At 44.6% G+C, this 12,609-nt stretch overlaps 1 long non-coding RNA gene across 1 annotated transcript; it reads left to right on the forward strand.

The window, feature by feature from the left end:
* Positions 1-268: 268 nt before the first annotated feature.
* Positions 269-11,584, forward strand: LOC119921867. Its single transcript, XR_005448602.1, has 3 exons — positions 269-480; positions 6,757-6,928; positions 11,481-11,584. It is a non-coding gene; the product is annotated as an uncharacterized LOC119921867 (long non-coding RNA).
* The last annotated feature ends 1,025 nt before the right edge of the window (positions 11,585-12,609 follow it).

The raw sequence follows: 12,609 nt of genomic DNA on the forward strand, positions 1-12,609 counted from the left end.
AATCAGATTGTCCCACCATGGGGTTCAAAGTCTTAATCCCCATTTTACAGATGAGGTAACTAGGGCACAGAGAAATTAAGTGACTTGCCAAGTTCCCACAGCAGACATGTGGCAGAGCCTGAATTAGAACCCACGTCCTCTGACTCCCAAACCCGTAATCTTTCCTCTGAGCCATGCTGCTTCTCTAATGATTCTCTAATTGATTCTCTAATCAATATGATTCATTGATAGATTAACGTTATGTGTCTTATACAGGTCGCTCACCATGAGAGAGTGAAATCACATCACTGAAGAATCTGGGAAAGAGATCACATCACCATTAAAAGCCTCCGATTGCAACTCCCTCACTCATATACAGCCGTTACTTTGCCGTTCCATGGCGACTGTGAGCGAGGCATTTCCTCGGGACCATTGTGCCTGGGTCTCTCTTCATGTTGCAGAGACATATATCTCCCCCACCATTGAAGACCTTACAACCTGGTATGGTTTGCACTTGCTATGTGCAAAGCATTGTACTAAGTGAGGGAAAAGAATATATGGGTGGGAATTATGTCCCTGACTCTCAAGCATATGAGCAGGGAGAGAGGACTGGGGACAGACACGTAAGGATGCTCAAAATCAGAAAAGCACTAAAGCATGTTGAAAACCAGTGTGAACTAGTGGAAAGAGCCGGGGACTGGGAGTCAGAGGAATCAATCAATAAATCAACCAAATTTAATGAGCACTTACTGTGTGTGCAGCACTTTAATAAGCACTTGACAGTGTACAATACGACAATATACCAGACACATTCCCTGCCTACAGAGAGCTTAAAGTTTAGCGACTATTGTTATTAGGTTCCAATTCTGGCTCCTCCACTTACCTGGTGTGTGACCTTGCAAAGTCCCCATACTTCTCTGTGCTTCAGTTTCCTCATCTGTAAAATAGGAATTCAATCCCTGTTCTCCCTCCCCATTTGACTGTGAGTCCTATGTGCAATAGGGTTTTGCCCAGGACTGCTAATTTTGTATCTATCCCAAAGATTATTTCAGTGGTTGGCATATAGTAATTGCTTAACAAATATTACTGTTATTATTATTATTATTCTCTTCAGGGGTCTCCCACCTGCTCAGCACTCTGCACACAATAAATGCTCAATAAATATCATGGATTGATTGATTATTTATTTTAATATATGTCTCCCCCTGTAGACTAGAAGCTCGTCATGAACAAGGGAACATGTCCTGCAACTCTGTTGTACTCTCCCCACCTCTCAGTAAAGTGCTCTGCACATAGTAAGAGCTCAATAAATACCATCGATTGATTGCTTGGTCTGGAAAATTATGGGAATCAATCCAACCAAATTTTGAGTTTGTTAATTAATTAATTAATTATCATATTTGTTAAGCGCTTACTATTTACCAGGCTCTAAGAGCTGGGGTGGAGTCAAGCAAATCGAGTTGGACACAGCCTCTGCCCCATGTCGGGCTCACTGTCTCAATCCCCATTTTAGAGATGACGTAACTGTGGCCCAGAGAACTGAAGTGATTTGCCCAAGGTCGCACAGCAGACAAGTGGCAGAGCAGAAATGAGAACCCATGACCTTCTGACTCCCAGGCCCATGTTCTATCCACTATGCTGTGATGGGAAAGAGGGGAAATTTTGCCAAATCTCTGGCCTGCCCCTGGCCCTTTTCCCTGTCCACGGACCCTACATCCTTTAGTAACAATTGAGAATTAGGATTCAGACAATCTGGTAATCCTGCTTCTTTTGTTCCTGGGGCCATATCCTTTCTCGGGAGGCAGGGGAGGATCACGATGGTACCTGTAAATCACCTAGGTTTCTGTGGTTCTTCCACGACTTCTCCAGTGTTCCCCACACACGTTTGCCAGGGGGCGATCCTCAGTGGTCATCAAATCTAAGCACAGACAGAGACCTCCCCGGGCCTGGAGACCTGGAGCCTGGAGTAGCAGCAGCTGATACAAACGTTTTGCCTTTTATTAACAACATCATCAGAGTCCCTTGCACCCCTGTATTCTGCCCTACCTGAGTAGAGAGGATATTCTTATAATTCCCCGGCCCACGTCCTTCCCCTGGCCTGGAATGCCCTCCCTCCACACATCCGCCATGCTTGCTCTCTTCCTCCCTTCAAAGCCCTATTGAGAGCTCACCTCCTCCAAGAGATCTTAGATTACAAGGTTCACCTTGTAACCTCCCCAGCGCTTAGAACAGTGCTTTGCACATAGTAAGCGCTTAATAAATGCCATTATTATTATTACTATTATTGAGCCCCCTCTTTCCTCTCCTCTTCCCCCCCACCCCGGCCCTACCTCCTTTCCCTCCCCACAGCACTTGTATATATTTGTATAGATTTATTACTCTATTTTACTTGTACATATGTATTATTCTATTTATTTTGTTAATGATGTGCATATAGCTTTAATTTTATTTGTTCTGACGATTTTGACACCTGTCTACATGTTTTGTTTTGTTGTCTGTCTCCACCTTCTAGAATGTGAGCCCGTTGGTGGGTAAGGACCGTCTCTATATGTTCCCGATTTGTACTTCCCAAGCGCTTAGTACAGTGCTCTGCACACAGTAAGTTCTCAATAAATACTACTGAATGAATGAATGATGAAGTAAGTGTCCTCTTGGCTGCTAATTCGCAAGTACTGGAGCCAAATGGGAAGGGAGGAGACTGAAACGCCCAACAATCTCAGTTTACATTTTATATATAGGCCCCTAGGGCTTCCCTCCTCTCCCCCCACGCTCCCCACTGTTTACACCCAGTCATGATTTGAGGCTCTAACAAACTCTCCCTCTCAGAGTGACGCCTCTGGAGATTGGGGCGGCCCCCAGAGACACCGCTGGTGATGTATGGATAGGGATCATATCTACTAAGTCTTTCAGATAATTCTGTGCCGACCTCTCATCCACATCCTGCCTCTGGCCTGGAACGCCCTCCTGCCTCATATCCGACAGATAATTAGTCTCCCTACCTTCAAAGCCTTAATGAAGGCACATCTCCTCCAAGAGACCTTCCCTAAGCCCTCCTTTCCTCCTCTCCCACTCCCTTCTGCATCACCCTGACTTACTCCCTTTATTCATCCCCTCTCCAGCCCCAAAGCACTTGTGTACGGATATGTAATTTATTTATTTATATTCATCTCTGTCTTCCCCTCTAGAATGTAAATTCACTGTGAGCAGAGAACGTGTCCACTTATTGTTACACTATACTACCCCAAGCACGTATTACAGTGTTCTGCACATGGCAAGCGTTTAGGATTGACTGACTGATTATAGTACTTTCCCAAATGCTTAGTACAGTGCTCTGCACACAGTAAGCTCTCTATAAATACGATTGACTGACTACCTATTGTGCTCTCCCAAGGACTTAATACAATGCTCTGCACACAGTCAGCGCTCAAGCCATACCATTGATTGATAAGGACAGGGTCGGTGGGGGAGGGGCATAGTTGGCACCAGGACCTGGAATCCCAGGAGAGGAAGAAATTAACAGATACATTCAGTCTTGATTAATTGATTTACCCTTTTGCTAGTCCAACTACAGAGCAAAAATGCAACCACTGTCCCCACCTTCAAAGTCTTATTAAAACCTCATTTCCTCCATGAGGCCTTCCCTGACTAAGCCCTCATTGTCTCTTCTCTCACTCTCTTCTCTGTCACCCTTGCACTTGAACCCTTTATTCACTCTACCTCCCAGCTCCACAACACCCCTGGACTATTAGCTCACTGGGGGCAGGGAATGTGTCTATAATATTATGTGTTGTTCTCTCCCAAGTGCTTCAGTACAGTGCTCTGCACAGTAAGCACTCAATAAATACAATTGATTAATTATGCACAGATGTATAATTTATTTATTCATATTATTAACTGTCTCCCCCTCTAGACTGCAAGCTCCTTGTGGGCAACGAATGTGTCTACCAAATCTGTTATACTCTGTTATACTGAGAAGCAGCATGGCTTCTGGGAGTCAGAAGGACCTGCTCTGCCCGTGTTCTGCCACATGCATTCTGTGTGACCTTGGGCAAGTCACTTAAGTTCTCTGATCCTCAGGTACCTCATCTGTAAAATTGGGACCAAAGCTCTGAGCCCCATGAGGGACAGAAACTGTCCAACCTGACTAAATCATACCTATTACTTAGAACAGTGCTTTGTACATAGTAAGCACTTAACAAGTACCATCATAATAATAATAACTATTGTCATTATTATTACTCTCCCTAGTACAGTGCCCTGAACATAGAAAGTGCTTAATAAATGTGATTGATTGATTTATTGACTGAACCCTGATTTAACAGATGAGGTAGGTGAAGCAGAGAAAAGTGAAGCGACTTGTTCAAATTCACACAGCAGGCAAGTAGTGGATCAGGGATTAGAACTCAGATCACCTGACTACCAGGCCCATCCTCTTTCCATTAGGCCATGCTGCCTCTCTTGTGTCTCCCAAATAGTCTACGTCCTCAGAGCCACTTACATACATGTACACATTCTCCTATTTCAGCACTCACTTACTCACTTACCGGTCTTTCCATGATCTTATTGTCACTAGTTGTACCTCTCTTTATCACCTCCTCACTGAAAACAACATTATGTCTTTCTGATACACTCACTAGGCGGTAAACTCCTTGACGGTAAGGATCATGTTTTTATTATCACACATATACTCTCCTAAATGCTTAATAAAGTGCTCTGAGCACGATAGACACCAGATATATTGGGTGGATTTATTGGTAGCAAATGGGGAAGTGGAGCCTGTGTTACCCAAAGAGCCAACAGTCCTCTTGACGGTAAGCTCGTTGTGGTCAGGGAATATGACTACCAACTCAGTTATCAATCAATCAATTGTACAGAACACTCTGCTAAGAGCTTGGAAGAGTACAATACAGAAGAATTTCCGGACACATTCCCTGTTCATAACGAGCTAGCCGTCTAGAAGTGTAGGCAGACATGAATATGAATAAATAAGTCATTTACAACATATAATTTAAAGATACATATCGTATCTTTCCCAGCAGTGTCTCTAGAGGAGATTTCCTGCTCTTCTCAAAATCCACCTGCACGTCCGACCCCATTCCTTCGTGGCTTATCAAAACACTTTCCCCCTCCTGTCTTCCCTCCCTAAAAGCTGTTTTCATCTGTTCTCTCGCCAATGGCTTCTTCCTCACTGTTTTCAAACATGCCCATGTCTCCCCTATCCTAAATAACTCCTCTCTTGACCCCGTGGCTCTGTACAGTTACCGCCCCATTCCCCTCCCACCATTCCTCTCCAAATTCCTTGAGCGAGTTGTCTACACCGGCTATCTCAAATTCCTCTCCTCCAATTCTCTCCCTGACCCCCTCCAATCCGGCTTCCGTACCCTTCACTCCACAGAAACGGACCTCTCAAAGGTCACCAATGATCTCCTTCTTGCCAAATCTAGTGGCCTCTACTCCATCCTAATCTTCCTCGACCTGCAAGCTCGTTGTGGGCAGATAATGTGTCTGTTTATAATTCTATTGTACTCTTACAAACGTTTAGTACAGTGCTCTGAACACAGTAAGGGCTCAATAAGTGCAATTGACTGACTGACTGACTTTAAGATGTCTTTGACACCGTCGACCACCTCCTTCACTTGGAAGTATTATCCAACCTCAGCTTCACTGACACCGCCCTCTCCTGGTTCTCTGCCTATCTCCCTGGCCACTGATTCTCAGTGTCCTTCTCTGGATCCTCCTCTGCCTCCCACCCCCTAACTGTGGGGGTCCCTCAAGGTTCAGTTCTGGATCCCCTTCTATTCTCCATCTACACCCACTCCCTTGGAGAACTCATTTGCTCCCATGGTTTCAACTTTCACCTCTATGCAGATGATATCCAAGTCTACATCGCCAGCCCTGATGTCACTCCCTCTCTGTAGGTTCGCATATCTTCTTGCCTTCAAGACATGTCTACTTGGATGTCCTCCCATCACCTCAAGCTTAACATGTTCAAAACAGAACTCCTTTCCTTTCCTTCCCTTCCAAACCCTGTCCTCTCCCTGACTTTCCCATCACTGTAGATGGCACCACCATCCTTCTTCTCTCACAAGCCTGTAACCTTGGAATTATCCTTGACTCCTCTCTCTCATTCAGCCCACATATTTAATCTACTTCTACCAAACTGCTACCACGTTAATACAATCACTCATCCTATTCTTCCTGGATTACTGCATCAGCCTCCTTGCTGACCTCCCAGCCTCCTGCCTCACCAAACTCGAGTCCATAATTCACTCTGATTCCCTGATCATTTTTCTACAAATGAGTTCAGGACGTGTTTCCCCACTCCTCAAGAAACTCCAGTAGATGCCCATCCACCTCCAGATCAATTGAAAACTCCACACATTTGGCTTTAAAGCACTCAATCACCTTGGCCCCTCCTACTTCACCTTGCTACTCTCCTACTACACTTCAGCCTGCACAGTTTTACTTCTTTAATGCCAACTTTCTCACTGTACCTCGATCTCATTTATCACATCGGCAAACCCTCACTCATGTCCTGCCTCTTGCCTGGAACGCCCTCCCTCCTTAAGCCCTACTGAAAATAACTCTCCCCACCTTATTGAGAGCACTTCTCCTCCAAGAGGCCTTCCCTGACTATGACCCCCTTTCCTCTTCTTCCATTCCCTTCTGCATCACCCTGAATTGTTCCATTTATCCATCCCCGTCCCAGCCTTACAATGCTTATGTCCATATTTGTAATTTATTTATTTATATTAATATCTCTCTCACACCCTCTAGATTGTAAGCTTATTGTGGACAAGGCAAATACCATTATCATTATTATCATGATGGCAAGGTTCTCCTTGGAAAGAAGACACTGGCGGGGAGCTACATTTTCCCCGGGACAAAACCTCCGATCAGCAGCCAGAGGGCAGTGGAATCACAACAAAGAAACAGTGCTTGGCACCTAGTTAGTACTTAAAATTATTATTATTATTATTATTATTATTATTATTATTATTATTATTATTAGTATCAGTATCAGTATCAGTATCATTAGCATCATTACAATGGTCTCCTTGGGAAGAAGACCCCGGAGGGAGTTTGGGGGGGTGGCTACAGTTCCCAGTGACAAAACCTCCGATATGCCACCAGAGGGCAGTGGAATCACAACTAAGAAACAATGTTTGGCACATAGCGCTTAACAAACACCACTATTATTATTATCATTAGTAGTAGTAGTATTACAAGGATCTCCTTGGGAAGAAGACCCCAGAGAAGGCTACCATTGCCATGGACAAAACCTGCGGTCAGTCGCCAGAGGGCAGTGGACTCACAAATAAGAAACAACGCTTGGCACATAGCGCTTAACAAATACCATTATTATTATTATTATTACTGTTATTATTATTATTATCATTATTACAAGGGTCCCCTTGGGAAGAAGACCATAGGGGAGGCTACAGTTGCCATGGACAAAACTGCGATCAGCCGCCAGAGGGCAGTGGAATCACAACTAAGAATCGGTGACTCTCCACAACTGCGGGCTGCTGGTTTTTGCTACCCCCACAATAATCCATCAACTGGTGGTATTTACTGAGCGCTTACTTTGCGCAGAACACTCTTCCATGCACTTGGGAAGCAGCATGGCCTAATGGCAAGAACCCGGGCTTAGGAGTCATGGTCATGGATTCCAGTTCCGGCTCTGCCACTTGCCTGCTGGGTGACCTTGGCCAGTCATTTAACTTCTCTGTGCCTCGGTTACCTCATATGGAAAATGGAGATTAAGAGTGTGAGCCTCATGTGGGACAGGGACTGTGTTCCAACCTGATTAGCTTGTATCTACCCCAGTGCTTAGAACAGTGCTTGGCACATAGTGAGCGCTTAATAAATACCATTATTATTATTATTATTCAGTGTTCTGCACTGAAGTGCTCAATAAATGCGATTGAATGAATAAAAAATACAACTGAATGAATCTGTCCGTTTATTGTTGTATTTTACCCTCCCAAGTTCTTAGTACAGTGCTCTGTACACAGTTAGAGCTCAATAAATGTATTTGAATGAATATATATGCATATATATACACAATACATGATATATAACACAGTTGTGTTTTATTCTCCCAAGCACATAGTAAGAATACTACTACTACTACTACTACTACTACTACTACTACTAGTAATAATAATAATAATAATAATAATAATGGTATTAAGTGCTTACTATGTGCAAAGCACAGTTCTAAGCATTTAGTACAATGTTCTGCACGGAGTAAATAGTCGTTAAACATTTTGATTGATTGATTGATTGATTATGGGCAGGAAGCATGTCGAACAAATCTGTTATGTTGTACTCTCCCAAGCTCTTAGTACAATGGTATGCACAAAGTAAATACTCCTTTCTGATCTCCCAACCTCCTGTCTCTCCCCACTTCAGTCTACACTTCACTCTGCTGCCAAGATGATCTTTATACAGAAAGGCACTGGGCATGTCACCCCCCTCCTCAAAAATCTCCAGTGTTTGCCCATCAATCTTCGTATCAAGCAAAAACTCCTCACAATTGGCTTTAAAACTCTCCATCACCTTGCCCCCTTATACCTCACCTCCCTGCTCTCCTTCTACAGTCCAGCCTGCACACTCTTCTCCTCTGCCACTAACCTCCTCACTGGGCCTCGTTCTCACCTGTCCCGCTGTCGACCCCTGGCCTATGTCCTACCTCTGGCCTAAAATGCCCTCCCTACTCACATCCGCCAAACTAGCACACTTTCCCCCTTCAAAGCCCTACTGAGAGCTCACCTCCTCCAGAAGGCCCTCCCAGACTGAGCCCCCTTTTCCTTTGCTCCTCCTCCCCTCGCCATCACCCCACCTCCTTTCTCTACTCTACCCCCCTCCCCACCTCACAGCACGTCTGTATATATGCACATATTTATTATTCTATTTATTTTATTAATGATGTGAATATATCCATAATTCTATTTATTTATATTGATGCTACTGATGTCTGTCTACTTGTTTTGTTTTGTTTTGTTGTTTGTCTCCCCCTTCTAGACAGTGAGCCCTTTGTTGGGTAGAGATTGTCTCTATTTGTTGCCCAATTGTACTTTCCAAGCGGTTAGTACAGTGATCTGCATACAGTAAGCACTCAATAAATATGAACGAATGAATGAATAAATAAATAAATACCATTAATAGATCGATTCACTGTGGCAAGGGAACATGCCAACAACTCTGTTGCATTTTACTCTCCCAAGTACTTAGTTCAGTATCCTGCATACAGAAGAAGCACAGCTTTCTCACTGGCGTTGAGCCTGGTCTACTCCCAGGGGAGTCCTGGGGGTCGGTTTGGGCCATGGCCTTGATGAATGAGGGTCCAGACAGTTCCGATCAACCCAGTGCCGAGGACACTAGACTTCGAGAGATTTTGAGTCACCTTCATTGCGCGTCAGACCAAAGTGGCATTATCCCTACTCTGGAAGATGTGAATTGATTATGATGATAATGATAATAATAACAATGATAATAATTTTTAACCACTTACTACTTGTCAAGCAGTATTCTAAGAGTTGGGATAAATTAAAAAGTTAGTCAAGTTGGCACCATTCCCGTTTTTATGGTATTGTCAGTTGGTATTCACCCCATCTTCAGCCCCACAGCAAATATGTACATGTCTATACAATCAACATTATGAATTATTGATTTTTATCAGTGTCTCTCTCCCTCTCTAGACTGTGTAGTATGTTGTGGGCGGGGAATGTGTCTACGAAGTCTGTTGTATTGAATTGCCCCAACCACTTAGTACAGTGCTCTACATATGGTAAGTGCTCAATGAATACTATTGATGATGGTGGTAAGCATTTACGTGTTCCAGACACTATACTAAGTGTTGGATACAAGATCTTACATACAAGATCGTCAGGTTGGACCAAGTCCATGTCCCACATGGGGCTCACAGTCTTAATTTCCATTTTACAGATAAGGGAACTGAGGCACAGAGAAAAAAAGTGACATGCCCAAAATAATTCCACAGATAAATGGCGGGGCCGGAATTAGAATCCAGGTCCTTTGACTCATTCATTCATTCATTCAATCATATTCATTAAGCACTTACTGTGTGCAGAGCACTGTACTAAGCGCTTGGGAAAATACATTAAAACAATAAATAGTGACAAACCCTGCTCACAACGAGCTCACAGTCTAGAAGTGGGGAGGCAGATATCAGTAAAAATGAACAGACATCAGTACAAATTAATAAAATTACATTTATGCACATAAATGCTTTGGGGCTGGGGGAGAGCAAAGGGAGCACGTTAGGGAAATGCAGAAGGGAGTGGGAAATAGGGAAAAATGGGGCTTAGCCTGGGAAGGCCTCTTAGAGGAAATATGCTTTCAGTAAGGCTGTGGAAGTGGGGAGAGTAATTGTCTTGCAGATATGAGGAGGGAGGGTGTTCCGGGCCAGAGGTAGGATGTGGGCCAGGGGTCGACAGTGACACAGGCAAGATCGAGGCACACTGAGAAGGTTAGCACCAGAGGAGTGAAGTATGTCGGCTGGGTTCTAGAAGGAGAGAAACGAGGTTAAGTAGGAGAAGGCAAGGTGATAGAGTGTTTTAAAGCCAGTGATGTGGAGTTTTGTATGATAAGGAGAAAGTTAGGCAACCACTGGAGATTTTTGACGAGTTGGGGTGACATGTCTTGAATATTTCTGTAGAAAGATGATCCAGGCAGCAGAGTGAAGTCTGGACTGGAGTGGAGAGAGGCAGAGGTTTGGGAGGTTGGTAAGAAGGCTGATGCAGTAATCTAGGCAGGATAGAATGAGTGATTGTATTAACGTGGTAGCGGTTTGGATGAAGATGAGAGGGCGGATATTAGTGATGTTGTGATGGTGGGACCGACAGGATTCGGTGACGGATGGAATATGTGGGTTGAAAGAGAAATGGGAGTCAAGGATAACGCCAAGGTTATGGGCTTGTGAGACAGGAAGGATGGTGGTGCCATCTACAGTGATGGGAAAGTCTGGGAGTGGAGAGGGTTTGGCTGAGAACATAAGGTCAGTTTTGGACATGGCCTCTGAGTCCTCTAACTCCCAGTCCCATGCGCTCCCCACTAGACCACGCTGCTCCTCACAAGTAGCCTCACATGGAACTCATGGTCTACGTAGGAGGGAGTACAGGTATTAAATCGCCATTTTACAGTTGAGGAAACTGAGGCACAGCATAGTTGAGTGACTTGCCCGTGCTCACACAACAGGCGAGTGGCAGTGCTGGGATTAGAACTCAGAATCTCCGGTACCCAGACCCATGCTTTTTCCACTAGACAAAAATTGTGCCTCTGCAAATATTCATTCAGCCGTATTTATTGAGCGTTTACTGTGTGCAGAGTATTGTACTAAGCGCTTGGAATTTACAATTCAGCAACAGAGACAATCCCTACCCAGCAACGGGCTCACAGTCTAGAAATATGAACCTCTAACAGCACTAAAATTCTGTTTTGCCTCCTCCTTTCTCCTCTCCCTCTCCCAACAGACCACATCTCCACAACAGTGTCCACTGGGACTAATTGCCTTCATCTCCCCACATGGGACTTTCCCCTTGACTCCTGTCTCCAAAAGCCGCATCAGGTCATTAAATATCACCAGTTTGTCTCCAATGCACTGAGATCTGATGAAAAGGAGTTGTGCGTAAGAGCATTTCAAACACACATTTGAGTGTCTTTGTGGGTCCTAGGGTGTTTTAATGACAGCAGAAGATCGGAAACACTGACCACCTCATGTATGGAGATTATCACTCATCCTGGGTGATCTGACCCTGTAAACAAGTTCTTTCCACTCTCCACCTACTTCGTTCCCATGACGATCCTGAAGCACAGAGAGAGGCAGATACTTGGCCCGGGTCTCCGAGCGAGTCAGCAAGAGATCTGGGATCGGATTTCAGACTAACCTGTTCCACCTGTCTGACAGTCAGCCTTCCAGACTGCCGTGTCTCAGAAAACAATCAGTACTTCCATATGGTAAGCATCAAGGTACTGCGATGAGTTTCTTAACTCAAACAGATTCAGAGGTCTTTGGTATAATTGTCCTGTTGGGGTAGAGCAGGAAAGAATTTAAAATCTGTATTTGGGACTAAAATCTTTGTCTGTTAACTCCATCAGATCTGAGATCCCCAAAGTCACCCCTCCCCCTTCTCCATCCCTGCCGCTCTCAACCCTCTCTGCTACTTTCCCATCCTTACCAGCAGTATCTTGAGATGAGATCTCCTCCCTCATCTCAAGTGTTGCACCATCCACGTGTGCTTCAGACCCCATTCCCTCTCATTTTATGAAAACTCCCTCCTCCCTCCTCCCTCCTCCCCTCCTTAACTTCCATCTTCAACTGCTCACTCACCACTGGTTCCTTCTTCTCTGCCTTCAAACATGCTCATGTCTCCCCCATCCAAACAAAACCCTCTCTTGACCCCATCTTCTCTTCTAGTTATCGCCCTATCTCCCTCCTACACTTCCTTTCCAAACTCCTAGAACGAGTCGTTGTCTCGAATTCCTCAACGCCAACTCTCTCCTTGACCCCCTCCAATCTGGCTTCCGTCCCCTACACTCCACGGAAACCGCCCTCTCAAAGGTCACCAATGACCTCCTTCTTGCCAAATCCAATGGCTCCTA

Source organism: Tachyglossus aculeatus, unplaced genomic scaffold (assembly GCF_015852505.1).
Source record: "Tachyglossus aculeatus isolate mTacAcu1 unplaced genomic scaffold, mTacAcu1.pri SUPER_32, whole genome shotgun sequence".
NCBI lineage: Eukaryota > Metazoa > Chordata > Mammalia > Monotremata > Tachyglossidae > Tachyglossus > Tachyglossus aculeatus.